Here is a 15,646-nt window from a genome sequence, read left to right on the forward strand (position 1 = left end):
ATTTAGAGCAACAGGATAGCAAGGGACAAAACTGGTCCTCTGGAAGATCAGAGTGGTAATCTATACGTGGGGTTGAAAGAGATGGGGGAGGTCTTAAAGAGATTTTTTCCATCTAAGTTTACTTGAGAGAAAGACACGGATTCTATAGATGTGAAGAAATGCAGCAGCTAAGTCATGGACCCTATACAGATTGCGGAGGAGAAGGTGTTTGCTGTTTTGAGGCAAATTGGGGTGGGTAAATCCCCAAGGCCTGAGAAGGTGTTCCCTCGGACCCTGTGGGAGGCTAGTGTAGAAGTTGCAGAGATATTTAAAACACCCTTAGCCAAGGGTGGCCAATGTTGTTCTGTTGTTTAAGAAAGGCTCTAAGAATAAGACAAGAAGTTACAGGCTGCATTTGAATAAACAGGGGGTGATTAGGGATAGTCAACATGGCTTTGTGTGTGATAAATTGAGTCTAACAAATCTTATAGAGATTTTTGAGGAAGGTGATGAAGTCAAGGCAGTGGATATTGTCTACATGGACCTTAGCAGTCCTGCATGAGAGGTTGATTAAGAAGTTTCAGTCACCCGGCATTCAAGATGAGGTAGCAAATTGGATTAGACGTAAACACGAGGAATTCTGCAGATGCTGGAAATTCAAGCAGCACACATCAAAGTTGCTGGTGAACGTAGCAGGCCAGGCAGCATCTCTAGGAAGAGGTATTAGAAATTGGATTAGACATTGGTTTTGTGGAGGAAACTAGAGAGTGGTTGTAGATGGTTCCCTCTGACTGTAGGCCTGTTGTGACTAGTGGTGTGCCACAGGGATCATTTCTGAATGATAATGTGGTAAACTGGATCAGCAAATCTGAGGATAATACCAAGATTGGGGGTGTATTGGATAGTGAGGAAAACTATCTAAGCTTGCAGGGGGATCAGGACCAGCTGGAAAAATGGGCTGAAAAATGGCAGATGGAATTTAATACAGGTAAGTGTGAGATGGGGCACTTTGGGAGGACTAGTCAGTGTAGGTCTTACGGGATGAGGGATAGGGCACTGAGGAGTGTGGTATAACAGAGTGATCTGGGAATGCAGATCCATAATTCCTTGGAAGTTCTGTCACAGGTAGATAGGGTAGTAAAGAAAGAAAGTTTTTGCTACATTAGCCTTCATAAATCTATGTATTGAGTGCAGGAGTTGGGATGTTCTGTTGAATTTTAATAAAACGTTGGTGAGGCCTAACTTAGAGTACTGTGTGCTGTTTTGGTCATCTACCTAAGGAAAGGTGTAAATAAGGTTGAAAGAGTACAGAGAAAATTTATAAGGATGTTGCTGGGACTTGAGGATCTGAGCTACAGGGAAAGGATGAATGGGTTAGGACTTTATTCCTGAGAACGTAGAAGATTGAGGGGAGATTTGATAGAGGTACACAAAATTATGAGGGTGATAGATAGGGTAAATGCTAGCAGGCTTTTTTCCACTGAGGTTGGGTGAGACCATAACTAGACGTCATGGGTTAAGGGTGAATGGTGAAATGCTTAAGGGGAACATGGGAACTTTTCCACTCAGAGGGAGGAATGAGTTGCCAACAGAAGTGGTGGATGCAGGGTCTGTTTCAACGTTTAAGAGAAATTTGGATAGTTATATGGATGAGAAGGGTATAGAGGCCTGGGGTCCAGGTGTAGGTTGATGGAATCAGGCAAATTAATGGTTTGCAACAGACAGATGGACTGAAGAGCTTGTTTTTGTGCTGTAGTTCTCCCAGACTCTATGCCGTCTTTGGAACATTGGTTGTTTCTCTGTCCTGTTGGGTGCAGTTATTCATTGATTCTATTACGTTTCTTGGATTTACTGTGTATTCCCTCAAGTAAATGAATCTCAGGATAGTATGTGGTGACATATATATACTTTGATAATAAATTTACTTTGAACTTTGATCTAAGCTTACAGTAAGCAACCCATTTTATAATACAAAAATCATATGCAGGGAATTAATTGATACAAACCTCTCACTTTTGATTGTACCATTTGTGCCTGGTTTATTACTGAAAAGTCTGTTCATTGCTCAATTTAATTAGTTGTCATCAATTTTCACAGGAAAATGGTTTTGACAGAGAAGAGCAATGAGTTTAGCAGGACAATGAAAATTTCTACTCTAGTGAACATTCCTAAAAAAAAAATCAGTGGGTAATCATATCACAGAAGTCCTGTGGAACAAGCAAATAAGAAATAATGATGGATAAAGATTCGTCGATTTGAAATGTTAATGCTGGTTCTCTCTCCACGGACACTGTCTGACTTATTGAGTGTTTGTGTGTAAATAATTCTTTTCACAGATGCTTCAACTCTTCCTTCAGTTAGTCCTGATGAAGGGTCTCAGCCTGAAACATTGACTGTATCTCTTCCTAGAGATGCTGCCTGGCCTGCTGCGTTCACCAGTAACTTTGATGTGTGTTGCTTCATCTTGAAGTCTGTTTTAAAAGTTTCTTTTAAAAAACCTCATGGTACATTGTGGTAGCAACCTTGGCTATTATTTGGTTAGAATTGGTTTACCATGTTTTTTTTATTAGATATCTTATATTGTTGCTTACTTTATTAATTCTGCAATATAACTTTCCCAATTTAGAAGCTACTGAAACTCTGTGATTTTGATTTTTTTTAAACTAATGAAGCCTTAATTGGTATCAACGTAGTCCTGCTCTATTTTTCTCATTTAGTTTAAGCAGCATAAATAGTTCACTTATGCCTATTCTCTGAGATTGATCTCGGGTAAAAGTAGCCATGATTTACAAAGCACATTTCAAAACTATCATAATAAAATAAATGCATTCATAATGAGGATTTGGTCACATTAGCTCCACAAACAAAGACCTTCTGCTGTCTTAGCAGAAAGGAGTAATGTACTGCATGTTTTATAGCTGAGATTATGCTAAAATCAAGAATGCTTTAGGAATTTAATGAAGGAGGCTGGCCAAGTGAATATTGGAATAGGCAAATCTAGAGATGGCAGAAGTTCAATAGTTCAATGATTCAATGGTTCCTTTTAATATCAGAAAATGTAGACAACCTGAAACTCTTGCTCTGCTCAGACATTCATGAAAACTGAAGAGAACCCAAAGAATGAATTACAGTAAAATGTTAGAATTCCAAAGCCCCCCTCCCCCTCCCACGCACAAGCTGCAGCAAACCCACTTATTACTCAACCCACCCCCCCACTTATTTCAGTAGGAAGCATCAGCTCCCGCCACCCACCAAGTTTAGTTAGAATCTGATTTATTCTGATTCTGATTAATCTCTGAATCCAAGGTTAAATCATTCTAAATTACAAATATAAATAAATAAATAGTGTAAACAAAATAAATTACAAGGCAGTGTTGCTGGTCCATTCAGAAATTTGATGGTGGAGGTGAAAGAGCTGTTTCTGAATCATCGAGTATGGGGCTTCATGCTAAGGTGCCTCCTACCTGATGGTAGAAAAAGAGGAGGGAATGTCAGAGACGGTGAGGGTTCTGTGATATCACACCGGAGGAATATTGTATCATTTCTTAATGCATGCATTACTAAATGACAATAAAAGAGGACTGCGTGTCCTCATAATCTAATCTAATCTTCATGGTGATGCGACTTTCTTGAGGCACAACCTCACGAAGATATTTTTGATGGTGGAGAGGATTATGCCGGCGTTGGAGATGGCTGAGTCCACTACCCTCTGCAGATCCTCCAGCTGATTTGACATGATTTCTGGAACGAGGAGTCTGTTGTAAAACAGAGGATATGAATTTGGCAGTATGGAGCAGGGACAAACAGACTAGCACAGAGGCCATAAACATTATGCTCAGCTGTGGCCAGAGAGAGAGGCAGTGAATAGATGATGAAGTTATTGGCAAGGCTACGTGGCTTGCATATTCCAGCCTCAATGATAAGATGAGAAAATCTGCAGATGCTGGAAATCCAAAGTAACACATACAAAATGCTGGAGGAACTCGGCAGGCCAGGCAGCAACTATGGAAAAGAGTGAACAGTCGATGTTTTGGGCTGAGACCCCTTGACTGTTTACTCCTTCCATATTTGCTGCCTGGACTGCTGAGTTCATCCAGCATTTTGTGTGTGACAGCAATAAGATGGATAACTTCAGCATTTCCAGCTATTTCTGATTTTATTTCAGATTCCCACAACCTCCACTATTTGCTCTGTAAATTCAATTGATGGTCCAGAATCCACAGTCAACGCATGTTGCTGACCTTATTTTGCCATGGTTCTCCCAGCAGAAACCTGCAAAGAGAAACATGCTGCATCCTCTGTGCTGAAGCCCTGTGCAAGAACAGGTTTCCTACAGGGTGAAGATCAGCATGTGGTGGAGGGGGTGAACTTGCGACAGTGAGGACAGAATAAGTCCTGGCTACAAAGCAACCAAAGAAAACTTTGACATGCAGTTGCCAAATTTTTCAATATTTATGAGATAAGATCAGCTTTATTTGTCTCTTGTACATTTAAGCAGACAGCGGAATGCATAGTTTGTATCAAATCAAATCAGTGAGGATTGTGCTGGGGGCAGCCTGCAAAAGTCACCATGTTTGTAGCGCCAATATAGCATTCCCACAATTAATTAATCCCAACTTTAACTGTACGCCTTTGGAATATGGGAGGAAACTGGAGCACCTGAGGAAACCCACGTGGTCACGGGGAGAATGTACAAAATGGAACCCTGATCTATGTTCACTGGTGCTGTCAGGTGATTTTGCTAACCGCTAGGCTACCACGTCACTAAGAAATACCAAGAATCATTTAAAATATTCAAACTATTAAAAATATAGGTTCGTCCATCATCATCGATGAAGACCTCGACACCATTAGTCCTTTTTTTTACGAGGTCGGGTTGCTAGCTCGACACTCAACCCAACACGGATGGAAAGCATGCCCGGGAGCGGCTCGACTAGATTCGAACTCGGGAACCTTCACTTCCGGAGTCCAGCGCTGATGTCACTGCACCACCAGCCGGTGATTAAAAATATAAAGAGTCCTTAAAGTCATGAAATAAATGCTAGCTATTTAACTGTTGATCTTCATGTAACCCCTTGGATTAGCTCTGCTCCTGTGATGTACATGGGGAAGAAATGCCTGTGCCGAGCCCACTTTAATTCAACTTACTCAAGTGGATGTGCTATTACATTTGAAAGGGTCGCATACTCATTCTACCACGCACAATAGTTGTCAGTTTGGTGTCGGAGCTTGGCCGTGAAAAGTACCATGAATTGAAAATCACCACTTTGAGACCTTCATTTTACCTACAAAATCCAAATCAGTGATTTTATTTTTCCAACATACCTATTCAGGACTGAGCTATTGGTTTTTTTTCCCCCTCTTGTCCTATTACTGCTCTTTATCATCTTCTCTTTCCATTTAAGTTCCACTTATGCCTTTTTTTTGCATTTAAGTTCCTCCACCATCTGCCCTATCAGTAACCTTTGTCATTAGCCTTTCCTTCCCGGTTCTTCCCCCTTTCTGTCTTAAATTCTGATGCAAGTTCATTGAGCTGAAACATCCTTTGCTTCTCTCTCCACAGATATGTTGACCTATTGAAGATTTCCATGATTTTCTATTTTGAATCAGATCAGAAGAAGATGTAATATTTTCCTTCTACATGTAGTTTGTTGAAAGGGTTGAAAATAATCTAATAACACAACTTATGAGGAACTGTAAGTAGTTTCAGAAGCAGGGAACTTCCTTCTTTCTTAATCATATAAATTGACACAGAACAAATGATAGAAAGTGAGAAACAGTTGAATATAGGGAGGGGAAGCTTCCCGTCATCATCCTTAAAAATCTCCTATGCACATTTTAGACTCCTACTACATAGTTAATGGAAAGCTACTCGAACTTCCTCCGGTGATTCATTTTTCTCCTTTGTCAGTCCTGTTCCAGTTTTTTTTCAGGACAGTGTTTGTGCTGAAGAGATGCCAAAAGCCTCCTGGCCTATGAAATGAGACAACTCGAGAGATCGTGAGGCTGATTCAGATGCTAGTCTTCTTCAGCTGCTTCCAATCTGACCCCAAAAGGCTGGCTTAAAAAGAGCATTTGCCTTTGAAAGATCCTGCACTTTATTTTGCTCCTTGCCAAGTCCCTGAAGCAGCTGCTCGGTGCAGGGCTGCATTTGCAAAGGGTATCCTCGCTCATCAGTGGCAGACAATCCAATTAAAGATGCACCTAGTTTGTGGGCCTGTTGTGAATATATAATTAACCCCACCCCAGGAAAATAAACTGAGATCATAGTGGCATTAGATTCCATTTCTAGTGGAAAACATTGACAATGCAAAGTTTTAGCTGCCTTCCCATCCTTTCATCCATAAATATCTGTTGGTGTTTCACACATAAATGCCTATAGTAAGAAAAGAGATGAGCAGATGCCCCTATAAAATTAGAATTCCTTTACTTTTGGCACTTGGGTATCTTTTAATGAAAGGAAAACAGAAAGAAATTCAGCAATGTGACAACTGCAGTTCATTAAGCATTCATATTCGCAGACACGAGGAAATCTGCAGATGCTGGAAATTCAAGCAACACACACACAAAATGCTGGTGAACGCAGCAGGTCAGGCAGCATCTACAGAAAGAGGTACAGTTGACGTTTCGGGCCGAGACCCTTCGTCAGGACTAACTGAAAGAAGAGATAGCAAGAGATTTGAAAGTGGGAAGGGGAGGGGGAGATCCGAAATGATAGAAGACAGGAGGGGAGGGGTGGATCTAAGAGCTGGAGAAGGGAAAGGATCATGGGACGAGAAGCCTGGGGAGAAAGAGAAGGAGAGAGGGGAGCCCGGAGGGTGGAGAGCAGGCAGGGAGTTATACTGAAAGGGACAGAGGGAGAAAAAAGAGAGAGAGAAAAAAAAAGAGGGAAAAAATAAAAAATATATAAAATAAATAAGGGATGGGGTGTAAAGGGGAGGAGGGGTATTAACAGAAGTTAGAGAAGTCAATATTCATGCCATCAGGTTGGAGGCTACCCAGACAGAATATGAGGTGTTGTTCCTCCAACCTGAGTGTGGCTTCATCTTGACAGTAGAGGAGGCCATGGACAGACATATCAGAATGGGAATGGGATGTGGAATTAAAATGTGTGGCCACTGGGAGATCCTGCTTTCTCTGGTGGACAGAGCGTAGGAGTTCAGCGAAACGGTCTCTCAGCCTGTGTCGGGTCTCGCCAATATATATAGAAGGGCGCATCGGGAGCACCAGATGCAGTAATATCACCCTAGCCGACTCACAGGTGAAGTGTCGCCTCACCTGGAAGGACTGTTTGGGGCCCTGAATGGTGGTAAGGGAGGAAGTGTAAGGGCATGTGTAGCACTTGTTCCGCTTACAAGGATAAGTGCCGGGAGGGAGATCGGTGGGGAGAGATGGGGGGGGATGAATGGACAAGGGAGTCGCGTAGGGAGTGATCCCTGCGGGAAGCAGAAAAAGGGGGGGAGGGAAAGTTGTGCTTGGTGGTGGGATCCCGTTGGAGGTGGCGGAAGTTATGGAGAATAATATGTTGGTCCCGGAGGCTGGTGGGGTGGTAGGTGAGGACCAGGGGAACCCTATTCCTAGTGGGGTGGCGGGAGGATGGGGTGAGAGCAGATGTGCGTGAAATGGGAGAGATACGTTTGGGATTAATGAACAAGGCGAGACTTCCATACCATCAGGATAGATGAAAGGAACCCTTTTCCTGGCAGGATGATGAGTTCTATGCTACAGTGAAGGATCTGTCAAATCAATCATTTGCCTTTTAGACACAATTTGACAGTCTTTTTCAGAATTTACCCTGAAGCAGGATGGTGGGTAATATGACGGTATCAAAAACCCTGTATTCTATAACAATCAAATCCTTAACACTCCTTAATAATAATTCAGAACCAACTCCCTGACCACACTAGTTAAATGGTGATTCAGTCCTGGAGAGGAACTTGAAACTGTAACCTTAAGCCTCAAGTGATGGAATTCTGCCCACTAAACAGAGGTAAGATTTATATATCCATTAAACAGATGGATACAGTCTGTAGCAAGCAATTGAATAAGCATGTAGGTCAGGAAGGTTACCTGACCGAATTTTATAAAACATGTCTGACCAGGTAAGTAGCTCCCTGAGCCTGGTAACTTAACTCTCTTTGCTCTATTTTTTGTTGTTGCTGATTTAACGTGCTTGAATTTTATGGACTAAGATGTTATTGATAGTGATGGTGCCACACTGGTATATATTTTTAAATCAAGTTATGACATATTCATACAATTTAAACTTCCTGTGTGGTCTTGGGGGCTCCAAAGCAGCAATACAAGTGGATGACGGGAGGAAATATTTTGACAAACCTGTTAGAACTCACCCAAGATGGATCGGACCTTCTCTCTCCATAGTTCTCAAATAAATTCACTGAATAATATTGAGCAATTCCATATATTGTATGATAAAGTTTAAATTGGATGAACTAGTTATAACTTGATTTTAAAAGTATACCAGTGTGACAACATCACTACCAATGGCCTCCTAGTCCATAAAATTCAAGCACGGTAGATCAGCAACAAAAACAAACAGTGGAGCGAAGAGGGTTAAATTACCAGCTCCAGGGAGCTACTTACCTGGTCAGACACCACTCTCCACATGTTATATTCACTGTATCATACTTTGTTATAAATGTGGTTAACATATGAGGAGTGTTTGATGGCTCTGAGCTTGTACTTGTTGGAGTTTAGAAGAATGAGGGGGGAATCTCATTGAAACATATTGAATATTGTAAGGCCTAGATAGAGTTAATGTGGACAGGATGTTTCCTATAATGTGGTGTGGGGGGGGGGGGGTATAGGACCAGAGGGCACAGCCTCAGAATACAAGGATGACTATTCAAATGAGGAGGGATTTTTTCAGCCAGAGGGCAGTGAATCTGTGCAATAAATTGACACAGTTGGCTATGGAGGTCAAGTTATAAGCAGTGGTTAATAGGCTCTTGATTAGCAAGGACATCAAAGATTACCTGAAGAAGGCAGGAGAATGGAGCCGAGAGGGATAATGTCAGCCATGATGGAATGGCAGAGAAGACTTGAAGGGGTGGATGGTCTAATTCTGTTCCTATATCTAATGCTCTTACAGAACAATATGAAGAAGTAGAGTAATTTTTGATTCAGCCTGAGACTGCTCTCTGTTCAAACAACAAGTAAATCCATGGACATGCTTTTGCAATTACTTCATAACCTGCCAACACTGTGGACTTAGCAGAATAATACATCGTACATTGTGGGGTACATCAGGTTGCAATGAACAAAGGTGACTGAGATTTCCCACTATTCTTAAAGACAGAAGGGGATATATTGGCATCAATATTAGTGACATACTTGAAATATCAAAGTGTACAACACATACAGAAGATGTTCCTTAAAACTAGACTCAATTATCCTCAATAAAAATGAAAGAAATTGCACAGTATTAGAAAACTTCAGTGCAATGATACGTATGAATTGTTTTCAAAGTATCCTGCAGATGTTTTATGAAGTATTGAATCATATGCAGTGATGAGATAAATTATAAGATAATATTATGTATTTCTAAATCAGTGTTCTTCATTAATTCCTCTCCTGCTCTTTAATATCCAACTGAGGAAAATAGACTCCTCATTTAATGTCATTCAAGACAAACCATCTCCTGTGGTTAATCTTTTCCGTGCAGTGCAATGAAGCATTAGCCTAGATCAAGTGTTTAAGTTACAGCAAGCAGATCAATATTTTGTGCTCAGAATAAAGTAAGCAGTATATACTTAACAAAGTCAACTTGATAATAAAGTTATATTTTGTTCTGAATCTGCCGAATTACTGGGTGAACGAGTGGTCTTTGGGGTACTGCAAGTCTACATCTTTACTGATGCTTTGCTGCGCACTTGAGTGCTCGGTGGGGGTGCCGATGCTTTTTTGGTGGTGAGGGAGGGGGCTTTGCTGCTGTTTATGTGTGGGAGCGGGGAGTTGGGGGGGTACTTTCAGGTTCTAACATTTAACAGTCATTCATTGTTTGGGGCACTCCTCAGCTTTCATTGATGTTTGCAAAGAAAAATAATTTCCTGATGTATATTGTATACATTTCTCTGATGTTAAATGTACCTATTGAATATTTATCATACAACTTGTTTTGAAGATCTTTACATTCATGCTGTGGAAATGTGCAAAGTTATCATGATACCAAACACAAGAATACTTTTGCATAATGTCTGCAGCTGGATTCGCACTAATAGGTTACCCATGACTTTGTTGCTTTTACTTATCCTTTTCTTCCACACGACACCGATCTACATACTGTAATATATAATGTACTATCTGGACCATGCCGTTTTCTTGCAACTACTATTAGACAGGAGGCACAGAAGCCTGAATTCCCATACCAGCAGGTTTGAACAGTGAATTATCTTCAACAATTTGGTTCTTGAACCAACCCTATCAATATAGTTTAGCAACACTATCGACACATCGATACCTTAATCTAGAAGGCTATGAATGCTTACTTAGTTCAATAGTAATCCCAGTGTTTTATCAGTTTTCTCTGGGTAAAGTGTGAGACAAGCTGCTTCTTAACACACTGATTCCCAGAGACTCTGCAGATTCTGGGAATCCAGAGTAACATGTAGAAAATACTGGAGGAACTCAACAAGTCGGGCAACATCTATGAATAAAGAGGAAAAGAGAGCTGAAGTTTTGGGCCGAGACTTTTCATCAGGACTGGAAAGGAAGAGGGAGAAATCCTGAGTGAGTAGGTGGGGGGGGAAGGGAAAGAGTACAAACTAGAAGGTAATAGGTGAAATCAGGTGAGGGGGAAGGTAGGTGGATGTGGGGGGGGGAATGAAATGAGAAGTCAGAAGGTGATAGGTGGAAAAGGTAAAGGGCTGAAGAAGAAGGGATCTGATAGGAGAAGAGAGTGGACCATGAGGGAAAGGGAAGGAGGAGGGGCACCAAACTCCTTAAAATATGCCTATGTGCCCACCTATACTTTGCATCTAGAATTCCTCATGATGCATATAAACATTTAGTATGTTACTCCATATGTAAATTTTTAAAGTGCTGTTCTTTTTGTTATTGATTGTCACTGAAAATAAACTTCAGACTTCTCCATTTACAAGTTGTCTTCCACAGTGAACTTAGGCTCTTAAAAGCGAGGAGCATCACTGCCGAAATGAGAACTTGCTCACGTTTGGTTTGGATGGCAATATCAAGTATGGGAACACTAGTAGTTCTGACGTGGGGCACTACTTATTCTATTCTTGTCCTAATACCAAGGTGACTAGCCTTACCAATGCATTTTTTTATATTTAACATTGTACTTGGTTCTGTTTTGGCAAAAACAGTGAGGGTGACTGAGAAATAATAATATCAAAATAAGAATATTCAGAGTGAATTTGACAGCCAAAAAAGAATGAAGTAAGGATTGCAATGCATGAGCATTTATTTGTCAGTCAAGATAATGCATGCAGACTGTCCGTCAATTATAATGAGGCACCCTAACCTAGCCAATGAGGGTCTAGCATAAGTTAAAGCTAGCTTCCACTCTTAATGTCAGCATGTATCTCTTAATTAGAAGGTGCGTTCTGGCTGGAGCAGAATGTGTTAGGTGTTCCATAATGAAACTTATCTGAGATACAGTAAAGACTGACATAACAGTGAAGAAATGGTGTGCTATGGTTTTCATTACTTCATTATTCACTCCTCACTACTGCAGGCTGAAGAATGGCAGGTAAGTTTCATTCAGATAAATGTGAGATGCTGCAAACCAGGGAAGAACTTGCATAGTAAACGGTAGGGCCATGGGCAGCGTTGTAGAACAGAGAGAATTAAGGTTGCAGGTCAATATTTTCTTGTAAGTGGTGATGCAGGTAGACAAGATGGTGAAGAAAGTGTTTAATCCACTCCAATTTGACTACCAGCATGACAGATCTACAGCCATTTCATTGGCTCTTCACTCAACCCTGGAACATCTAGACTGCAAATATGCATACAACAGAATATTCTTTATCGAGCACAGCTCAGCATTCAATACGATCATCCTTTCAAAACAATTCACTAAACTTCAAGACCTTGGCCTCAATACATCCTTGTGCAATTGGATCCTCAATTTTCTTACTCGTAGACCCCACTCACTTCAGATTGGCAAAAACATCTCTTCCACAATCTCCATCATCAACATAGGCACACCACAAGGCTGTATGTTTATCCCCCTGCTCTACTCACTTTATACTTACGACTGCAAGGTTAAACACAGTTCCTATGCTACATTAAAGCTTGCTGATGACACCACTGTCATTGACCGGATCAAAGGTGTGACAAATCAGCATATAAGAGGGAGATTAAAAATCCCACTGAGTGGTGCCACAACAGTAAAATATTACTCAATGTCAGCAAGACCAAGGAGCTGATTATTGACTTCAGGAGGAGGAAACCAGAGGACCCTAAGCTAGTCCTCATCAGGGGATCAGAGGTGGAGAGGGTCAGTAACTTTAATTTTCTTGGTGTTATCATTTCTGTTTATCTGCCCTGGGCCCAGCACTGAAATGCAATTACAAAGAAAGCACGACAGTACCTCTACTTCCTTAGAAGCTTGTGAAGATTCGGCATGACATCTAAAACCTTGACAAACTTCTATAGATGTGTGGTGCAGAGCATATTGACTAGTTGCATCATGGCCTGGTGTGGAAACACTAATACCCTTTGAATGGAAAATTCAACAGAAAGTAATGGATACAGTCTAGTCCATCATGGGTGAAGCCTTCCCCACTATTGAGCACATCTACATAGAGCATTGTCATGCTAAAGTAGCATCCGTCATCAAGAACACCCACCACCCAAGCCATGCTCTCTTCTCACTGCCGCCATCAGGATGAAGGTGCAGGAGCCTCAAGACCCGCACCACCAGGTTCATGAACAGTACTTACCCCTCAACCATCAGGCTCTTGAACCAAAGGGAATAATTCCACTCAACTTCACACACCCAATCATTAGACTGTTCCCACAACCTATGGACTCACTTTCAAGGACTCTTCATCTCATGCTCTTGATAGTCATTGCTTATTTATTTATTATTATTTGGTTTTTTTTGTATTTGCACAGTTTGTTGTCTTTTGCACCTTGGTTGTTTGCTCTGTTGGGTGCAGTCTTTCACTGATTTTCTTACATTTCTTGGATTTATTGTGTAAGTCCACAAGAAAATGAATCTCAGGTTGTATATGGTGACATATATGTAGCTTGATAACAAATTTACTTTGAACTGTGGCACACTTGCTGTCAGTCAGGATGTTGAGTGGAGGATTTGGGGGGCTATGTTACAGTTGTACTAGTCATTGGAAAGGCTACTTAAGGAGTATTGCTCACAGTTCTGATTACCCTGTTATAAAAAAATGTTATTAAACTGGAAAGTGTGCACAAAAGATTAATGAGGATATAATCAGGACTGTAGTTTTAAATTTTAAGGAGAACCTGTACAAGCTAGGACTTTTCTGCCTGAAGTGCCAACCTAAGGCTACGGCGTGACCTTAGGCTTATAGAATCATGGGGGGGGCGCAGATAAAGTGAAAGACCACCGTCTTTTCACCTGGGTAGGGTGTCTAAAACTGGAAGGTTAAAGTGAGAAGGAGAAAGATTTAAAAGATATGTGTGGGGCAACTTTTTCACGCAGGGAGTGGTAGGTAAGTGAATTGAGGTGCAGAAGAAGTGGTAGCGGTGGGTGCAGTTATAACATTTAGAAGATGAGTAACACAAAGGGGAAAGGTTTAGAGGGATATAGGCCAAGCACAGGAAAATCTGTTAAACAACTTTGTTGACGTGGTTGAGTTGGGCTGGAAGGTCTATTTTCTGTGCTGCGTAGTTCTATGGCCTGTGTCCACATCCCACAGCCTGCAAATGCTATGAATGGTTCAACCATAACAGCCTCATTACCTTGCAGATTGCTCACTGATACACTTTCCCCCTTCTTCTAGGACAGGCGCTCCCAAACTGGGGTCCATGGACTCCTCGATTAACGACAGATGTCTATGGCTTTAAAAAGGTTGGGAACCCCTGGTCTCAGACAAGATGGTACATGACTGAAGGTAGCAATAAACAAAGGAGGAAGCTGAGTCACCAAGTGTCTCATTCCAGGAAAGAGTTAGTGCTGTCCACCATTAGGATACTTGTTCCTAAGGATGAGGCTGAAGTATTGCTGAAAACATTGGTGATGACACTGTCTTTGTGTATAAAGGCACTGGAATCAAATGTATCTAGTTTATAGTTTTTCCAAGGAGGTAACGAAACAACTTGATAAAAATAGAGTGTTGGATGTGGTGTATGTTAGTTTTAGTGAGGCATTTGTCAAAGTTCTCCATGGTAGGCTGATCCAGAAAGTTATGAGGGGTCTATGGAAACTTGGATGCATGGATTCAGAATTGGCTTGCCCAAGAAGGCAGAGGGTGGTAGTAGACAAAGCATATTCTACCTAAAGTGTGGTGACTGGTAGTGTTCTGCAGCGATCTATTCAGGGACTTCTGCTCATTGTGGTGTTTATAAATGGCTTGGATGAGGAAGTGGATGGGTCTGTTAGTAAATTTTCAGACGACATGAAAGGTAGAAGTACTATGGGTAATGTCATGGTTTGTCGTAGCTTACAAAGGGACAGAGACATGATGCAGAGTTGGTCAGAAAAGTGGATGATGGAGTTCAATCCAGTAAAGTGTGAAGTGATAAACTTTGGAAGATTGAACTTGAAGACAGGTTAATGTCAGGATTCTTATCAGTGTGGACAATCACAGGGATCTTGACATCCAAGTCCACAGTATTTACTGTGGAAGTTGGTATGGTGGTCAAGAAAGCGTATGGTGTGTTGGCCTTTAATAGTAGGGGTATTGTGTTCATGAGCCAGAAGGTAAATTTGCAGCACTATAAAACACAGGTTAAACCACAGCTGGAGCATTTTGTTTGGTTCTGATCATCTTGCTACACTGTTGAAACTGTGAATGAAGCCATCGGAGAGACACAGCTGGTGGATATAAAAGGCTTTATTCAGTAAAACAAGCAGGCATCATACTGAAAGCACTCTTGATGATGAGGCCCAGAAACTCAAAGTACATCACATGTAACTGAATATAGTTTCAATAGTTGCAAAGACATTGTTTACTTCAATACTTTGGATTGATAATGCTTCCTTTGAGCTACAAACACCTAGATCTTCACACCAACACTCCAGACACCCTAGACTGAATAACAGAAAATCTATAGATCCTGTAAATCCAAGCAATACACACAACGTTCTGGAGGACCTCATCAGGCCAGGCAGCATCTATGGAAAAGAATAAATAGTTGACATTTTGGGCTGAGACATCAACTGCTTACTCTTTTCCACAGATGCTGCCTGGCCTGCTGAGTTCCTCCAGCATTTTGCGTGAGTACCCTAGAATGAATGTTAATCACCACTGTCTCTGAGCTGCATTCATGCATATGCAGACATCTCAGCCAATGGGGCGTTTCCTGGTTTGTAATTGACCCCAGTCTGTAGCTCCAAGAAGACCATTGTTCTGAGTTGCATTTTAAATTCAATTAACAATCCGCATTCAAATCTGATGACTGGTTGCTGTGAAATTAATGTCCCATAGCTCCAGAATAATCCCTAACAATATAAATGGATATGGAAACTTTAAAGAGGGTG

This window comes from Mobula birostris, chromosome 25, assembly GCF_030028105.1.
Source record: "Mobula birostris isolate sMobBir1 chromosome 25, sMobBir1.hap1, whole genome shotgun sequence".
Lineage (NCBI taxonomy): Eukaryota > Metazoa > Chordata > Chondrichthyes > Myliobatiformes > Myliobatidae > Mobula > Mobula birostris.